The sequence below is a fragment of the Hypanus sabinus genome, chromosome 25 (assembly GCF_030144855.1).
Source record: "Hypanus sabinus isolate sHypSab1 chromosome 25, sHypSab1.hap1, whole genome shotgun sequence".
Taxonomy (NCBI): domain Eukaryota; kingdom Metazoa; phylum Chordata; class Chondrichthyes; order Myliobatiformes; family Dasyatidae; genus Hypanus; species Hypanus sabinus.
Genome location: NC_082730.1, coordinates 17,286,740 through 17,303,826, shown reverse-complemented (window position 1 = coordinate 17,303,826; position 17,087 = coordinate 17,286,740). Strand labels below are relative to the sequence as shown.

General features: G+C 42.9%; 1 protein-coding gene across 19 annotated transcripts in view; it reads left to right on the top strand.

Moving 5' to 3' along the window:
* plekha6 (pleckstrin homology domain containing, family A member 6) overlaps positions 1-17,087 on the top strand; it is a 347,966-nt gene that overhangs the window by 44,668 nt on the left and 286,211 nt on the right. The window contains exon 1 of one of the 19 annotated variants that reach the window (XM_059950202.1): positions 13,261-13,413. The exons of the other annotated variants lie outside the window; for them this stretch is intronic. The gene's annotated coding sequence lies outside the window, so the exon portion shown is untranslated. Of the gene's footprint in view, positions 1-13,260; positions 13,414-17,087 lie in introns of those variants that run through there. 19 annotated transcript variants of the gene reach the window in all.

Here is a 17,087-nt window from a genome sequence, read left to right as displayed (position 1 = left end):
TGTAACAATGCACAGATTGTGAGCCAGTACCTTTATACGATTACCTATTGGTTCACTGGTGTTAATGCATGTGGCATTTGTACCCGACCATCACTGAATGAACTGCCAAACCATGAAGTCTTCCTTTTCTTTTGTCATTTTCAAATTACCACTGTCATCCTTTGTGTTTGCTGTCTTAGGGTTGGGACAGCAGGCTATTAAAGTATCATTAACGACTGAAACTCTTTGCCAGCAGGACTATAGTGAGTGAGAACCATTGTGAAAATATCAACTGATTATAATGGTTTGTCTTGGAGCCAGGTTAGTAACACTGAACTTTACTGAGGCTCCGTGACTGAGAAACAGTTACTGTTGTGTGTTTAAGATTTCAGTAATATTTGCATAATCTTGTATATACATTGTTTGATTAAGCATAATTTAAATAATTAATTGCGGGTTATATGTAAAAATAGGTTGGTTATATACATCATCAAGCTACCACATGATATGTGCGTGCCTCACTTATAGTAACAATGAAGTTAAACCTGCATTCCTGGACTTTGAATTAATTTAATGTTTTGAAGTTACAAAACATAATAGTTACAGTATTAGTATCGGGTACAAGAGATTCTATAGACCCTAGAAATTCAAGAGTAATGTACACAAAATGCTGGAGGAACCCAGCAGGTGAGGCAGCATCTATGGAAAGGAATAAAGAACTGCCAGTTTGGCCAAGACCCTTCATCAGGACTGGGCATTGCTGTCAGACAGCTCCAATGTTGACTTCAAACCTGCCCTTGGGTGCTGTCCATGTGGAGTTTGCATGTTTGCGTGAGTTTCCTGCACCTCTCTTGGTTTTTTTTTACAACATCCCAAGCACGTGTGGATTGGTGGGTTAATTGGTCTTCACGTTGGTGGGTTAATTGATCCTCACGTTGGTGGGTTAATTCACAGGAAAGCTGGTTCACGGCAGAAAGAGGCTACCCTGTGAGCCAAATTAAACCTGAAGGACCAAATGGCCTCCTTAGTTGCCGTAGTGAATTATGAAATTCCCAAGCTCATGCTTGCCTGGAGACTCTGAAGTTATCCTTGAAGTTCTCCAACAGCTGGCCAAGATGTGCAGTGTGTGAAACTTGACATCTGCAGGAACAAGCAGCACGGTAGCGAAGGGATTAGCAAAAACACTATTACTGCACTAGCAACCCAGGCTCAGTTCCGCCACTGTCTGTAGGGAGTATGTACGTTCTCCCTTTGACTGCGTGAGTTCCCACCGGATGCTCCACATTCCAAAGATGTACTGGTTAGTAGGTTATTTGGACGTATGGGTATAATTGGCCACGCGGGCCAATATGGGTATAATTGTTGCCGTGGAAGGCTCAGTTGTTACCTCTAAATAAAAATTTAAATAAAGTTTTTTAAAAAATTCCATTCCCTTCAAGAAAGGCAGGAAGTACATGGCTTGTGACAAGGTCCAATGGCAGTCTTGAATGCCAGAATTTCAGATGTACTTTGAAAAGATGTGAAAGAGAGGAAGAATCTTGGACTCCCTCCCATGACGGCCCAAGTCCAACTCGTACAACTTTCTAAAGATGTCCAACAAATAAATGAACCATGACAACTAACTGGTATCAGGAAAGAGGCCTGAGAGTTCAGACTTGCCATCCTGTAGAAATGCTGGCACCTCCCTCTGTTCTCACAGTCCTTCAGCACCCTTCACCACAGCTTGGTCTGGAACTGGACCTGCTCATTGGTAGCTGCCACCTCTTTAGAGAGTCCTGAGCAGATCGCTTGCATTCGATGCCTCCTTACCAAGTTCACTAATTTAATCTGATGCCTCACCCGGGTTTAAACTGCAATGATTTGGATTCAAGTTCCCTGTGCAAAATTCAGTGCTAGTTTTACATTCAGTACTAGTTTACCTCCACCTGCCCCCCATCTATTACCTCAGTCACTGCACTGTCCTGTTTATTTATTTACTGAGATACAGCATGGAGTAGGACCTTGCAACCTTTCGAGCTGTGCAGCCCAGCAATCCCCTGATTTAACCCTAGTCTAATCACGGGACAATTTACAATGACTAATTAACCTACCAACCAGTACTTCAATCACTTTTTTATAATGCTATTTACATTGTAAATACATGCTGGTATTATCTGTTTATGCACATTTTATTCCATATCTATACTCTATGTAATTCTTTATTCTTCATAATTGTACAATGTTGTTTTTTTGTTGAAGATCTTCCACCATCACACCACAGCATATTCCTAATACATGTGGTTGGCATCCGACTGTCTCAAAGGACAATGGGTGATGATGATCATCATCACACGCCTGGGTGGAAGGTATGGAGATCCCGAGAAGGCCAGTTGTCAAGATCCCCCTCTTGCCCTTGCTTGTGTAGTCCAAAGGAAAACTTATGAAGCAGTACATTTGACACTAGCTTGGCTGTAGAAGCCTCCAGAAGGAAGTTCAATGATGTCCAACCGCCTCAAGGGCTACACTCCGGACTTACTGTCTGGGTTTACTCCCGTAGTCTTCGTCTCTCCCGAGGCTGCCCACAAGGCTCTGGGGGCTATTTACCCTTAGCTGGGGATCTGGTTCACAATCACCAGGGCGTGTCCACACATCGGTGGGCCTGCGTGCTATGTATGCAGGGGCCAGACCTCCTCCCCATCCTCTGTAGTTCAGCCCGAGTCTGAGAGGAGTTCAGTTTCTGTGTGTTGCCAGCAAGGAGTCACTGCATGAGGCTTACTGCTTGGAGAGGCCATGTACTTGTAGGGAGAGACTTAGTCATTCAGCTCTCCTGTTCACAAGACTGCTAGCCAGCAGTGGAAGCTGAAAGTGAGAGCGACCAGCACTACCCACTACACTACCACACCAGACGCATCACAACCACCATTTTGACACCCTAAGTGTACGTACAGTATGTGGTGAATAAAGTTGATTCTTGAGGTTATAGCCTGGAGCCTCATTTGCAAACGTTCGTGGCATCATCTGTGTGCATTCCAAATGCAATTCCTTTAACTTTGAACCCACTGGTCTTTGCTTGGCAAACTCATCACAGAGAAGAAATTCCTCTTGAATATCCCCATTGTCCGCAAACCTAACAAATAATAAAAACCAAGGTGGCCCTGGTTCAGCTGTTGCCTCATCGGTCTGAATGGCAATTCCTTTGTACCACTGCATTTTCTCCAAGAAAGCTTTCTGAAATACCACAAGAAGCCATTTTCAGCTGTATTATTTGTATAGAATTCACTTTTCCGAAGCTTCTTTACCTTGAAGCATTTTACAGATATCTTTTATGCAAGGCTCTTCAACAATATTGTGTGAGGTTTATCCTCCTTTGCTGTGCATAGGCTAACTTGGTGGGATAGTTTCAAGCCTGCTGCATTATCTTGGAGTCTTGATTAAGTTTATTTAATCACTAAAGTGTGAAGTACTGTACTACAAACCAAACTTTCTTGGCTTGATAGATAGAAATGTGAAACATTCATAATTCTAGCTTGCTTTTGATTCAAGCAGATACTATAGGTCCAAATTTTGTTTTTGTATTGCACCATGCATTGAGCAGTAGGTCTGAACTCTCTTTTGAACTTTTGCACTGTGAAGGTATTGTTTGTTAGTTCTTGAAGAACATGAGGTTTTCCTTCCTACTTTGTGTGCTTCGCTGCCAAATGCGTCTTGTTTGTGTTTAAGGGTTTTATTTGACAGCACCTTACCACAAAGCACACATTGTGGAAACACTTCTGAAATCATTTTATAATACTTGAAGAATTTTCACTCTGTTTTTCACTAAACAGTGCCTGAAGCGTGTTATTATATTTGATCAAATTTAAACATTTGATGCTCGGCATTTGTTTTTCAGCCAGTCCTGTGGGTTACCATTCAAGATGTGAATTGCTGCAGTTACAATCACAGGGAGAACAGTCGGAGGTGAAATTGACAGCAGACATTATTACAGATTATCCTCCTTATCTGAGTGCCCTACCGCCCTCCTCCCTCCCTCAAACCACTCCCCAACCCACAGACACACTCTCATCCTGCACTGGTCAGTTTTCATCTATTATTGCTGCTGCTTCACATATTTATACGACTGCCAGTTTTAGTAGCAGTAAAGCTCTCCATCCGTGTCTGGGATGAGTGTCGAGCTAGCAACTCAACCTCGTAAAAAAAAGACAACTTTATTTTGAAAGTGTGTGTTCTGGTTCATAACTATGAGCTGGACGTGACCATATGTGCTGTCTTTTCACCTTGGCCCCAGAGGAACAATATTTCATTTTGGTATATGGTTCAATGACAATAAACTTGAACATGAACTCGAAATAGCCTGTCAATCTCAGACTGACTGATTGTATAGCAATTTTAGTTAAAGGGCTAGTATTTAGATTAACAGTAAGAAGAGAACTCAAAATGTAAGTGAGAAGTTGCAGGGATCAATGGAAACAGTAGTTGGGGCTTTGCATACACCAGACATTGTTGTGGTGGGCTGAATGGCCTCAATTGTAAAAATCAAATAAACTTTAGATAACGTAAATCTGAACATGATGGGAAATCTCAGCAGGTCAGGCATAAACCACGTGGTGAATGTTGAAAAAGAGAAAACAACCATTTTCACACAACTCGCACTCATGAGGAATTATCCAAACCTAGAGCATTTGGAATTGTTTATGTAGTTGCAAGAGGCTTTGTTTGCAGGCCTCGCTTGGACTGGGATATTGGATTATTAGTAAGTAAAAGCAATACTTGTCAATATTATTGTCAGAACAAGTCACTGATAAGCCATTTGTAGTCAAGGACCTGACCAACTCGGCCTTTCCAGGGAGTACTTCTATGAAAAACAGAACGACTTCTCCGGCAACTGATCAATAGGCACTTAAAGCAGATTCAACTGCTAGGCCCACTGAAAAGATGTGTGGTGGTCTAGAGTTCATCACCCTATCTAAGGAACTTGTTCCGAAAGATTGTCCATAGATTTGATCTGCTCTGCTGAAAAACATTTTGAAATAGAATGGTATAAAATGTCTACCCCCGCCCCCCCACTCCCACAGTTGAAAAGTCACAAAGGTTAACAACGTTCTCAGGAAGCAAAAGATGGAAGGAGATTCAACACAGTGAATCATCACTTGGTCAATATGCTTAAGTATAGAATATCTCTGAAACAATGTTTGTAGAACACTTGAAAAGAAGTTGAGCATGCAGTAGAGCTTCAAAATCAGAATCGGGGTTAATATCATTGGCATAAATGATTGTTAAATTAGCGGCAGCAGTACAATGCATGATAAATATAGAGAAAAACCTGGAAGTATATATGTATATTAAATATCCAAATAGTGCAAAAACAGAAATAAAAAGTAGTGAGATAGTGTTGATGGATTCATAGCTCATATAGAAATTGTGTGGCCGAGGGGAAGAAGCTGTTCCTGAATTGCTGAGCTTGTGCTCTCAGGCTCCTCTACCTCCTTCCTGACAGTAAGAAGGAGAAGAGGGCACGTCCTAGGTGGTTGGGGTCCTTAATGATGGATGCCGCCTTTCTAAGGCACTGCTCCTTGAAGAAGTCCTGGATACTACAGAGGTCATAGGTTCAATGCTCTGTCTCTGAAGTTCACAGAAGCAGTTTACTCAAAAACATTGAACGTCAAAACTAGTGCTGGAAACCTGAAAATGCTTGAAACAACCGAAGATCGGGTAACCTCTGTGGAAAGATAAATAATTAACATTTCAGGTCAGTGGCTTCTTCATTTCAAATCTTATGTTCTATTTGACTCAAAAAAGTTCTTCTCATACTAACAGGGTTTCAAGGATGTAGTGAGTTTGTGTTCCTGGTCTCCCCTGGCAAGTCAAGGCCACACAAATAGAGATAGAAAGTACAGTAAAGGTTTCCAGAACCTTAAAATGCCTTTGGTGGAAAGTAGTGACAAAATCTAATGTTCTTGTAGATCAAGCATTGCTCTCACACTAATAAGAGGGAACAGTGTTTGAAGGATAAAGTAAGTTTGTGTTCCTCATCTCCCTGGTCACCCAAATGAAGATAGAAACCACAGTGGAGGTTTGCAGAACTAAACGACATTTGGTTGGAAGCGGTGACAAAATCTGGTGTTCTTGTCGGTCACAAGATGTCTGCTGGAGATGAAGCCAGTCTCGATGGGGAGTAGCTCGACGTGGCAGTCTGCAGAAATTGGATTCAGTGTAGAGTTGAGGGAGTGTAGCAGTAAGATGAAGAAGCAGAATTGAGTCTGAGTTCAAATCAGAGTCAAACGGTGCAAAGCAGCCTCCAAGGGAGGTTAAGAAAACTCGTAAAGAGATCAGGAAGATGCCTGAAGCTTATTTCCCTGCACTGCACTTTCTCTGTAACTGTTAACACTTTATTCCACACTGTTTTCTTTTTACTATCTCGATGTACTTGTAAGTGGAATGATCTGTCTGGATGGAATGCAACAAGAGGTTTTCACTGTATTTTGGTATGTGTGATGATAATAAGTCAAAGCCAGAATGGAGACTTGATTTAAAATAGTTGATCATTCAGTAAAAATCGTTATAATTATCTGAATCCTGCAAATTGATTTGTTACTTTGATCAAAAAGAATATGTTTGAAAAGACTTTCTACTAAAGTGCAGAAGAAGCAGTTATCTGTGTAAATTTACAGTTTATCCTGTGCATTTCTTTATGCTGATATAATGTGATTCTTTCTGTCAGGGGAGTCATGTTGCAAGGCTGTTTTGAAACAATGCTGTCTGTGGAGAGAGCTCAAAGACTCAACATACATCGATTATATATTGTGTCATACAGATAAACCTCTGCCTCTTTTGAAGTTCACATTTTGTGTATTAGTGCATTAGTGACGGTGTTACAGTCCTAAAGAAAGAGGCTATTTTTTAAAATAATGCTAAAATTAGCAGTTTGTGGGGGATTGCAGGTCTGTGATTATTGCAAATATGTCTCAGTGGAAAATTTTAGGCGTAGCTCCCTGACTGTGTCCAAATGCAAGCCTAATTATTTAATCTAATGCAGCCTGAGGATGAGATAAGGGAGGTTCACTGCCTGAGGCCATGTCTGAAACTGTCAGATGCTTGCACCATTGGTCTGTTTTTAAAATGTATGAAGAGTTAATTAAAGCCACCCAAGCAGTAGCTGTGCCTGTGTCCCAGCTTGAAGGAAATATTCTTGTTTTGGCTCAGTGGGGCAGCTGGCTGGTATTGGGGACAAGAATAGATGAACTCGAAAGATCATAACCATAGTCTATAGTAAGTTAATCTTCCTTAAGGTGTTATACACCCCTCATTATTTACAGCAGATTGGTTAGGAACCCCCTAGAAGTATCCTTGTTGGCAGAGGTCTGTACAGGATGGTTTGAGGAAGAAAGGGTGAGCGAACATCCTCGTTCAGCCACGCACTGGCTTCTATCACAAGAAAAGTTTGCAAAGCCTTAAACTGAACCCAAGAAGAGACCCTCTAATTGGTACAAAATAATTGTATGCAGATGAGCGTAGGTTAAGGAAATTATTTTGCCTAGCCAGGTTATGAACACCTGATTTACAGACATCCACATACAGCCAGAGCTTGGGTGAGACTGGAACTAGAAGTCATAGGTTAAAGGGTAAAAGTGAACTGTTTAAGGAGAGCATGGGGGAGGGGGACTTCTTCACTCAGAGGGTGGTGTGAGTGTGGAAAAAGCTGCCAGGGAAAGTGATGGATGTGGGTTTAATTTCAGCAATTAAGAGAAATTTGGATAGATACATCAGTGATTGCCAATGGGGGTGATTATGGAGGTATTGAGAAAATAGAAGTTATCAGGGGGTGTACAAAATTCTTGGGGGGGGGGTGCAGTAAGCGGCACTCTAGCTATGGCACTATAAATTATGAGATTTTAAGTGATCAGTCAAACTGGAATAGTATAAAGGTAGCTTACCGAACGCCAGCTCTATCCTGACTAGATTCCAGTCTGAATCCTTGTCAACGTAATTTTCGCTGTTCTGATCGTCTTCATCTCCACCTCGCCTTTCCTTCGCGTGCTGCTACAGTCATTCCATATGTGTCAACACGTTGCCGTCGTCAACATCTGATAGGCATTCCAAATTTGTGTTAATTTTAAATTTTAATTTAGCCCCATTAATGATGGATAAATACGTACAGCGTGTTCTCTATGAGTCTGAAGGCAGTGAAGCCTTGAATTCTAATCTTGCTAAGAAACAGAGACTACAGAAAGTGCATCAATACAATGTTACATACCTGGAGTATGGTTTTATTCTGTTCCCATCAGATTAACAACCCCCGCCCCCCCCCCCCCCCCCCATGTGTCTTATTTGTAATACTGTAGTGTGTAATGAAGCCATGAAACCATTAAGATTGCAGGAGCATTTCCATAAAAGACAACCTGAAAAGGCTACTTATGGCATTACTCAGTTCCAGAAGATGAAATAAGCATTTGAAAAGCATTGCACACTCATCATTTGCCAAGAAAGCTAAAAATTACCTTGATAGTGGTCCAATTGCTTCTTATAGCATTTCCAAAATGATAGCAAAGTGTGGAAAATCTCCTGCAATTGTTGAAAGATTAATAATGCCTGCTGTATCAAAAGTGCTCACCATTGTTCTCAAAGTGGATTCCAGTATTTTAAAATCAATTCCCCTGATTAATAACTTCCATGCTCATCGAATTGTCAACATGAGTGAAGACACTGAGTATCAACTATTCCCAGAGCTACAAAAAACAGAATTTGGGATGTAACTGGATGAGTCAACTGCGCAAAATGATGAAGCATTGCTAATGGCATATGTACAGTTTATAAAAAATAGAAAAGTTTATGAAGAGATTCTCTTTTATAAAAAGTTTAAAAACAAATATCAACGGAGAATCAATCTATGATAAGCTCAAAATATAGATTGAGAATAAAAGTATTTTGATTAGGGACATGATTTCTTGTGCAGCATATGGAGTACCATATATGACAGATCACCATGCTGATTTAGGGGCATTTATGAAAAAAGAAATTTCAAGTCTGTTTGCAATCCATCGTGTAATTCATCGTCAACATGTCACAGCCAAAAACCTCAGCCAGCGACCTTTTTTAAGCAAGACTCTTGTAATAGCTGCTATCACCAAAATTAAAGGTTATCCATTAAGTTGCAGAATATTTCACCAGTTATGCCAAGATGATGATGAGGAGTTTGAATGCTTGCTTCTTCACACTGAAGTGCGTTGGCTGTCAAAACACTGCTGCTTAAAATGCTTCTTTGATCTTTTTGACGTTGTGGTTGAATTTTTTGCTCAAAGTCGACAAGAGCTTGTGAAACAAGATAGAACTTCTACGTGGAGATGTGGCATACCTCGTGGACTGTATGACAAAATGAACATTCTATATATGAAACTACAGGGTGAAAATTTCAATTTATTCCAGGCAAATAGTGCAGTGTCCATTTTTATGAGAAAATTTGAAATATATTAGTATTGGGAGAAGAACATTTTCACAGTTTCCCTGCTTGGAAAGTATGACATTATCTTTCATAGATGGTGATTTGCAAAAGTTCTTCTTACATCTGTAGTCACTGAAGAAGAATTTTCAGATTTGATTCATGGATTTGAATGATCTGGAAATTCCAGAATGGGTAATTACCCCATTTCTTTGCAAGGTGGAAGTACAGGAAGAGAGCTTGCAAGAAGGAATGATCAAAATTCAGAATAATGAAGAAGCTAAAATGCTTTTCAAAAATGTCAGCTTTTGTGGTACGCGGCTACATTGGCATATGAAGTTTCCTGGTGTTTGGAGAAGAGCCAATCAGCTCTTCATTGCATTTCTACCCTTTACCTTGTTGAAAGAGGCTTCAATGCAGCGAACCACATACTCACAAAAAACAGAACCTGCTTGGTCTTATGTGTGGGGACTTGAAGCTTTTGCTGTCACAACTTGAACCAGATATTTCAACTCTTGCTAAACACCATCAAGCTCAAGGATCACAGTGATATCGAAGCTGCTGTACAGCACACAGGTACGGTGTAAGCTAGGTTTGAAGACAAATGAAAATTTAAAGCAGCATCATTTTTCTCACGCAAGCATTTGGTAGACATAGTTTTACACAGTGGGGATGCTGGGAAGTATATTGTGCCTAAGAGGGGTGTGCTAAGTATGAACGTGCTTTAGGGGGCATTAGGCTGAAAAATGTTGGGAAATACTGAGGTGCATGAATTGGAGGGCTGTGGTATGGGTGCGGGTTGATGGGACTAGGCATATTAGTGGTTTGGCAAGGGCTAGATGGGCTGAAGGGACTTTCTGTGCTGTAGTGCTCTATGACTCTAAACCAGGGTTTCCCAAACCGAGGTCCACAGACCCCTCAGTTAATGGTAGGGGTGCTTGGCATAAAAATGTTTAAGAACCCCTGCTCTAAACAAACTATTAATTTCAAAAGTACATACAAATAATATGTGTTCTTTTAAATGGCAGAATCAGTATCCTATCTCTCCACTTATGGTAATTGTTCTTTCTTATGACTTTTATGTGCCTTTCATGTCCCTCATTACAATGCCGTGGAGGTGTGGTTACCATACTGAGTGTTTTTTAAAAATTGTAATTGGTTGATTATTGTCACATGTAGGACAGGTACACTGAACAATATGGTTTTGCCTGCCATCCATACAGATCATTTCATCACATCAGTACGTTGGAGTTGTGCAAGGGAAAAGCAATAACAGACTCTGAAATGAAGTGTTACCATGACAGAGAAGGGCCAGTACAGGCAGACAATAAGATACAAGGCCTGGAAGAGGTATACGGAGAGGTCAAGATTCTGGCTTATTGTTCAAGAAATCGCAGACTTGGCCAAATCAATTTATAGATCTCTACGGAACCTGTTCATTAGCTACGTTTGGTCTGCCCCTTAAAAGTTAATCTCCTTGTCTTCTCATCTGGTTTTCCCTTCACCACCTTTCACCTCTCAGTCATCACCACCAACATCTGCATCATTCACTCCCCCCATTTATTTATTTATTTGTGTATTTGTTAATTTATTAAGAGATACAGCACGGTAACAGGCTCTCCTGGTTCATGAGCCCACTCTGCCCATTTATAGCTACCTGACCAATTAACTTACTAACCCTTAAGTTTTTGGAAAGTGGGAGGAAACGGGAGCACTTGGGAGAAACCCACACAGTGCAAACTCCGACAGAGAGTGGCGGGAATTGAACCCGGGTTGCTGGCAGTGCAATCGCGTTATGCTGACCGCTACTCTACCATGCCGTCTCCTGCTCCTCATCTTATCACAGCATTGCCTTCACTTTTCCTACCCTACCATGCCATCTCCTGTTCTTCGTCCTATCACAGCACTTCCTTCAGTTTTTATAATGTGCAACTTGAAACTTACTTTATTTTTTATTTTTCCCAGTTCTGACATCGACCCGAAACATTACTTTGTTTTTCTTGTGAAGGATGCTGCTCGATCTGATTCAGACAGTTTATTGTTATATACACCAGGGTGCAATGAAGTTCTCTGCTCACGTAAATCTCACAGAAAATATCGATGGCAGTAACAAAAACAGTAATAAAGACAGTGCCTAGTGGAAACAATGGAAGGGTGAAAAGATTGCTGTGCAACCTGAGGTAGAGCCAAAAAGAATAGCTGAAAGAATTAGAACTCAGGGCTTGAGAATGTGGGAAGGGGATGTGAAAGAAGCTATTAGCTCAGAGATCAGTTAGCAGAGGAGGAAGAAGCTATTCTTGATTCTTGTTGTCCGGGCTTTCAAGTTCCCATGTAAGACCATAAGACCATAAAGGAGCAGACTTAGGTCTTTCGGCCCATTGAGACTGCAACCCGTTTAATCTTGACTGACTTAGTTTTCCTCTCAACCCCATTCCCCTGCCCTATTCCTGGAACCTTTGACCCCTTGCTAGCCAAAGTGCTATTGACCTCTACTTTAAATATACCCAATAACATGGAACGATCTGCCTATCTGATATCATTCAGTGGAAGGAATGTTGTCCAGCTTTGGGACGCACAATAGAACAGAGAGTCACAAAACTGTGTGGTGCCCGTCAACAATGGCATGGAAGCTGCCCAAGTTTACCAGGGCAAATTCACACTGCCAACTCTTTGAACGCATGGCGTCCTGGCTCAGAAGTTAGTAATGCCAGCCTTCGAAGAAACCCAGCATATTCCAGAGGCACTGGCATTGCATTAGAAAATATGTCTTCTCCCAGATGTAAGGGGGAAGCATCATTATCTTACAGAATAAAAACCTTTCTTGACCAATATTTGTTTAATGGCTTTTCCAACATTCCTATTGGATGAGCAAATAGGAAATCAAACCTCTGCCTTTGGCGCAGCCATAAACTTCACAGATTCTTCACGGCGTGGCCGGTCCTGGAATTGGAGGACTGTCTGTGTGTGTGGGTGGCAGGGTGGAGCAGGGCTTGTTTTGTTGTTACTTAGTGCCTGTTATGCTGTTGGCATTTAGGGCAGCAATGAAGGTCTGCCTGTCCTTGGCCACTCAGTTGTAGAAGGATTCTTCATTGCTGTTTCCGTAACAGTTTTCTTTGGCCAGTCAGGGTTGCTGGCCCTGAGCTGAACCCCTGAACCTGGAGGATTGGTGGACCACTCTTAGTCTGGCCTCTACCCTTTGACCTGCTTGGCATGGGTGACCCTACCAAGAGCTAAAGCCCTGACTCCAGCCAGCATAGCTCTCTGGGTCATTGAGGCACACAGACCTCCAAACCACAGCAAGGTTGTGGTCCTCCGGCAGGTTTTTGTTGTTAACACACACAAAATGCTGGAGGAGCTTAGTAGTTCTCGGTGAGTCTCGATGAACGGTCTCAGCCTGGAACGTTGACTCTGCTGTCTGACTCTCTGGCATTTTGTGTATGTTACTCTGGATTTCCAGCTTCTGCAGAATCTTTTGTATTTTTGTTTTATTACTTGTTGTATTCTGTGTTGTACTATCGAGCATTGGGCTCATGCTATGCCGGCTCAGATTGCCTGGCCACGCTTGCGAGCTGCCCCCAGCCCACCCTGAGCTTGTGTTGGCTGTTAACACAAGTAACCTATTTCACTGTATGCTTTGATAGATAAGTAGACGTGAATCTGAGTGCTAATTCTTCCCGACTGTCAGCTGGAAAGGGAGTCGAGAGCACAGCAGCCGAGGCTTTTTGCGGTAATAATCCTGGTTTATAGTGGATCATGTGACAACCCCTCCACCCCTCCCGGAATACCTTGGGATTCCACAGCCACTGAGCATGCTCAGAGAGTGTGCCCTGTGCAATGCTGCTTCTGCAGCATCCACCTTCCAGCCCTTCCTGCGGGGTGGGAGCACCGTTTCCTGGGAAGCGACAGAGCATCACTGGAGGGGGTATGGTGGGCTTTCCCGTGTTGTCAGGGAAGAAGGATGCAGGAGGGAGTTAAAAGCCCTCCTGAAGCAAACCACCAAAGTGTCCACGAGCAGGTGCCCGGTAAGTCTTAGCACTCACTGAAGGAGCCTTTTAACAAAGGTCTTCCCGGCTGGATTTGTTTATTTGTGGGAATGCCTATTCATTGCATTAATTAGTCATGATGCCTCGTTCCTTGTCGTAAATGAATCAATTCTGGTCCTTGCTTACGGGATGGGTTCCTGCCGTGTTTCCTGCCGGGTATCCATGGCAACCAATTAGTATTTGTCTCTTTCTGAGCTCTTGATGTAAAGAAGCCGAAGAAGCTGGTTATTAGACTTTGCAAAATACTAATCGGATTTGAGAGGGTATTGACTGTGGTAATAGAGAGGCTGGAATGTGCAGAAGGGGCCAAAGACTGGGCTGGAGAGGGGAGAGTGTTGACAGCTGACTGCGTTCATAGCTAGGCTGATTACAGCTGTCCTTGGTGATGGGGAGAGGAAACAGCGAAGCTGATGATTTGTAGAGTCGTTCAGGAGATTAAATGTCTCTCTTTTTCTTGCTTGCTTTCTTTCAGTCACTCTCTCCCTCCCACCCATACTCTCCCCCTCCCTCCTATACTCACTCCCCCTCCCTCCCATACTCACTCCCCCTCCCTCCCATACTCACTCCCCCTCCCTCCCATACTCACTCCCCCTCCCTCCCATACTCACTCCCCCTCCCTCCCATACTCACTCCCCCTCCCTCCCATACTCACTCCCCCTCCCATACCCACTCCCCCTCCCTCCTATACTCACTCCCCCTCCCTCCTATACTCACTCCCCCTCCCTCCCATACCCACTCCCCCTCCCTCCCATACCCACTCCCCCTCCCTCCCATACCCACTCCCCCTCCCTCCCATACCCACTCCCCCTCCCTCCCATACCCACTCCCCCTCCCTCCCATACCCACTCCCCCTCCCTCCCATACCCACTCCCCCTCCCTCCCATACTCTCCCTCCCTCCCATACTCTCCCTCCCTCCCATACTCTCCCTCCCTCCCTCACTCTCCCTCTCATTCTCTCTCTCCTCATTCTCTCTCTCTCTCTCATTCTGTCTTCCACTCTCCCACTTTGTCTTTCTGTCTCTCTCTGTCTCCCCCCTCACCCATTCTCTGCATTGTTTAGTCTAGCATATCCTTTCTTTAACTTTTGTTCTCTCTCTTGCTCTTTTTATTTCTCTTCTCTCCCCATCCAACACCACTTTCCTCTGCTTCTGTCTCCCTGTTTCTCTCTCTCCCTCTTCATTCCCACTCCTCTCCCTCCCCCCTCTCCCCCCCTCCTTCTCCTCTCACTCTCCCTCAATGATCTGGACTATAAAGGCTGGAGAGAGTAGAATGGCCAAGGGTATTATTGAGGATAAGCCCTTACCTAGCCCACTCCTGTTACTGAAGATGTAATAGCACCATTCATGTTCCTCATGCCCCTCAGGAAGGGGCAGTGATGCCCTCCTTATGTCTCACTGTTGCCATCACAACACACACAAAATGCTGCAGGAACTCAGCAAGTCAGGCAGCGTCCACGGGGAGGACTAAACAGTTTTGGACCAAGACTCTTCATTGGTTGTCCTCAGAGAACTCTTAATACTAATATGAGGGGGGACATAATTTTAAGGATATTGGAGGTAGGGGGATGTCAGATGTAGTTCTTTTTTACGCAGTAAGTGACGGGGTGGAGATGGAAGCAGATAAATTAGGGACATTTAAGAGACTTAGATAGGCATGAGGGTGATAGAAAAATGGAAAGTTATGTGGAAAGGAAGCATTAGATTGATCTTGGAGCAGGCACAAAATGGTGGGCTGAAGGGCCTAAACTGTTCTATGCTCCTGTCACTTCCTCTCACCTATTGCTTCTCCGTATATTCTTTTTGCCTCTTTTTCCTTCCTCCATCCTCTCGACAAACCAGTTGGTCAGGTACTTGGATTAGAATGCTATGGGACTAACTTGGTTGGGAATCTTGGTTGGTACGGACTGGATGGGCCAAAGGGCCCGTTTTTGTGCTACATTACTCCATGCCTGTATGAAACCAGGGGCTGTTAGAGAAAAGCAGAAGACTGGAGCAAATTGCGCCTGTTCCCTGCCTGCGTAACGCTCGCTGCTGATATAGGGCTGTTTAATATTAATACGATGTCGCTGGAGTACTGCTCTGATGTATAGTCCCTTTAATCATGTGCCTGTTTGCAGTGCAGTCGTGTTCCCTTTGCCAGAACAGTTAATATTGCATTAGGGTACCAGCTGCATGAATAGCAGACGCGGCTGTGTCCTGCAATCGACACCATAAGGTCGATCTCCCCTTGTGGCACTGTCTTCCTCTATTACAATGCGCTGCCGAGCTCCCAGACGCTGACTGATGATTTAAGCCCCTTCCACTTGCACCCAGCACTGATGGCCAGGTTTGATTATTATTCACTGTGATGAGGAGCACAGTGCATTGTGCCTTTGTATGATCTGACAGATTTCTCCCTGTTGGTAATGGAATTGAATTTCACTGCTGGTCAGGGTCCCTGTTAACCCTTTAATGTTTCTTTTGTACTTTTTATACTTTATAGTTGAAATAAAGCAAAACTTAAAATCGTAGTTTTCTTTACTGACATAATAAACTCCTGTATTTTTCACAGTTTGGTGGTTCGTTCCCACTTACTGGCAGTAGGTGGTATAGCAGTTACATATATCTTTTTATTTTTAGCACATTATATACACTTGTTATAATTGCTTTAATTATGTAGCCTATTAACCGGATTATTTCTATCTGAAGAATTTCTGTTATCTTGAGTATAAATGTGGTAAATTTTTCAAAGCTGCTATCTTCTTCGCCTTTTTCTTTTATTGAATCACTGCTTTTCTTCCCAGCTCTGTATCTTTGTTTAAACTTTCAAATAAACAATCTTGAAAATCAAAGTTCCTCACTCATTCTTGAACTCAAACAGGGGATTGACAATAACAGAGATCTGACAATGTGTATAATCAGGTTTATTATCACCATCTTATATGGTGTCAAATCTGTCGTTAAGTGCAGAGACATGAAGTTAATATAAATTACAAAATAAGTAAAGAATACAAATGGAAAAGAATAACAAGGTGGTGTTCATGGCTTCATGGGCAGCTCAGAAGTCTGACGGTGGAGAGGAAGCGACTGATCCTAAGCCGTTGTGTGTGGGTCTTCAGGCACCAATCGTCATAGAGGGATCAGAAGTGAACAATTCCAAGTTCCCAGGTGTCAAGATCTCTGAGAATCTAACCTGGTCCCAACATATCGATGCAGTTATAAAGAAGGCAAGAGAGTGGCTGTACTTTATTAGGAGATTTGGTTTGTCACCTAAAACTCTCGAAAACCTCTGCAGATGTACCGTGGAGAGCATTCTGACAGGCTGCATCACTGTCCGGTGTAGGGGAGGGGGGATACTGCACAGGACTGAAAGAAGCTACAGAAAGTTGTAAAATTAGTCAGCTCCATCTTGGGTACTCGCCTCTGTAGTATCTAAAACATCTCCTAGAAGCAGTGCCTCAGAAAGTTGGCATACATCACTAAGAACTCTTATCACCCAGTATATGCCCTCTTCTCACTGTTACCCCAGGGAGGAGGTACAGAAGCCTGAAGGCACACACTCAGCGATCCAGGAACAGCTTCTTTCCCCCTGCCATCTGATTTCTAAATGGACATTGAACCCATGAATGCTATCTAACTTTTTTCCTGTTTCTGCATTATTTAAAATTTAACTAT